The following is a 2,682-nucleotide window of genomic DNA, read 5'->3' on the forward strand; positions in this document are numbered from 1 at the left end:
AATTGAAAGAGTACTACATTCCTGAGTAAGTGGACTCATAAAGATTTCACCTATTCCTAATCTATACATTTTATATTTGTCCAATAAAAACACCAGTATTATATTTTTAACTTGATAAGCAGAGTCTAAAAGTCAAATAGAAAATAGACAAGTAAAAATAGCCACAAAAATTGTAGGAAAATGAGTAATAACTCATTTCTAATATCACAAGAAATACCATATGAATCATAGCTCTGAAGCCATAAAAGAAGCTTTTTGTGCCTGGAACAGCCATGGCTCATGGTCCCAAGAAACATATGAAGCATACAGCAGCTCTAAAGCATCGGATGCTAGATTAACTGGTGTGTCTGTTCCTCATCCAAATACATACAAATCTCCATAGGCTGAGATAATGTCTCCCTCTCATTATTTTCCTAAGGAGCAGGCTTATGTGTGCCCTAACAGAAGACGAAGTAAAGAAGATAAGCCTGTAGTGTTTCATTAAGATAGGCAGCAAGGTCCAAACTGATATAACCTACCTCCTGGTTTTATGGATGTCAAAAGCAGTGGCATTTGGACATCTTGGTGTCTAACCCGTGACACCAAGAGGCACTTTACTATTCATGGTATTCCACCTGAGGAAACCAAGTACAGGTTGTGCAAAGTGAGAAAGATCCTTGTGGAAACAAAAGGAATCCCTCACCCGATGACCGCACATCGGATGTGATGCTTGCACAATCCACTACCCTAATACCCTCATCAAGGCGAATGACACTATTCATACTGATGTGGAGACTTGGGAGTTTACTAATTTCATCAAGTGTGACACTGGTAATCTGTATATGGTGACTGAAGGTGTTAACGTAGGAAGAATTGGTGTGACCACCAACAGAGAGCGACACAATGGTTCTTTCAGTGTAGTTCATGTCAAAGACGCCAGTGGCAACAGCTTTGCCAACCAGCTCTCCCACATTTTCATTATTCACAAAGGCAATAAACAATGGGTTTCTCTTCCCTTTGGAAAGTCACCTGCCTCACCAATGCTGGAGAGAGAGACAAGACACAGGCAGCCAAACAGAGCAGTGGGTGAAATGGTTTCTTGGTTACATGATTGGAAGTCTTTATACTTAAAGATAATACAGCATGGAAAACAGTGGTAAAAGGCAATATGGGACACTTTATAGAATACTTGTGTGAAAATGGCCTTTAAAACTATGAAAAACTCCTGAAATCAGTTAACAAAATGTTGATAAACCAAGTTCATCTACATATCAATTCCACTATAGTCAATGTCTCAGATACAAAAAAATAGTTTGCCCAAAGTGAGTTATTTGAAAAGTGTTGAATGATAGGACAAAGCTAAGTGTAGGATTATAAGGAAAACACTAGAGTTGGTGCATTGTCTAAGAACTGGTATTAGCAAGACAGATCATCTCCTTCAAGCCTAAAGAGGTGAGGGAAGAACAGTTACTGGACTCAGATGAAGTTTTGTTTAAGACAGCTGGCTGGCAGAACATAATCCTGCAAGAATACAGACACCCTTCAGGGACTAGGTATGGAGGGAGAAAACCAGGGCTATGCATATCCTGCCTCTGCTCTCCTCCCTTCCTTTACTCTTCTGTACCAGTACCCCTAATTGGTGGAACTTAACCAGGATCTGTCAGTCAGCCCATAGAATTCACTCTCTTGAGGCATAAAAGCTCAAAAAAATATAGTAACTACAATTAGAATAGATGGGCTGGGGCATGTGGGTGGCTCAGTCAGTTAAGCCTCCGACTTTGGCTCAGGTCATGATCTTGCAGTCTGTGAGTTCCAGCCCCGTGTCCAACTTTGTGCTGACAGCTCAAAGCCTGGAATCTGCTTCAGATTCTGTGTCTCCCTCTCTCTCTGCCCTTTCCCCACACTTGCTCTCTCTCTCTCTCTCTCTCTCTCTCTCAAAAATAAACATTAAAAAAAAAAGAGATGGGCTTATTACATTGGACACAGCAAAGATCATTCTGAATTAGAATATAAATCACTGTAAAATACTAGATTGAAGCACAGAGAGAAAAAAAATGAATGAAAATCAGAAAAGAGCAAAAGTTATATTGTATGTTGAATATTAAAACTTCTAACAGAAAAAGAGGCTAGGGAGTATATGACAGAAGCAATATTTGACGATAGACTGTCCAAGAATTTTCAAAAATTAATGAATGTTTGAACAAATGATGTTGGAAAAACTGGATAACCTCACTGCAAAAGAATGAAGTTGAACTTTTACTTTATGCCAATACCATGTACAAAAAATTAACTCAAAATGGATCGAAAGCCTAAATATAAGACCTGAAGTTGTAACACTCTTGAAGCAAACATAGGGAAAAAGCTTTGTGACATTAGATTTGGCAGTGATACCTTGGATGTGACACAAAAAGCAGAAAGCAACAAAAGAAAAACATATAAATTGGACTACATCAAAATTAAAAACTTTGTACATCAAAAGACATAGTCAACAGAATTAGAGGCAACCCGAAAAATGGGGAAATATCTGCAAGTCATATACCTGATAAAGGGTTAACATCCAGAATAAAGAACTCCTAGAACTTGACAAAAAAAAAAACAAGAAAACATAAACAACTCAATTTAAATATGGCCAAAAGGCTTCCATAGACATTTCTCTAAAGGAGATATACAAATGAATAATAAGCACATGAAATGATGCTCAAA

The 2,682-nt window shown here is 38.0% G+C and overlaps 1 pseudogene; it reads left to right on the forward strand.

Annotated features, from left to right (window-relative positions):
• The first annotated feature begins 272 nt into the window (after positions 1-272).
• Positions 273-1,069, forward strand: LOC131493030 (small ribosomal subunit protein eS4, X isoform-like; annotated as a pseudogene).
• Positions 1,070-2,682: the final 1,613 nt, after the last annotated feature.

Source organism: Neofelis nebulosa, chromosome 2 (assembly GCF_028018385.1).
Source record: "Neofelis nebulosa isolate mNeoNeb1 chromosome 2, mNeoNeb1.pri, whole genome shotgun sequence".
In the NCBI taxonomy this organism is placed as follows: domain Eukaryota; kingdom Metazoa; phylum Chordata; class Mammalia; order Carnivora; family Felidae; genus Neofelis; species Neofelis nebulosa.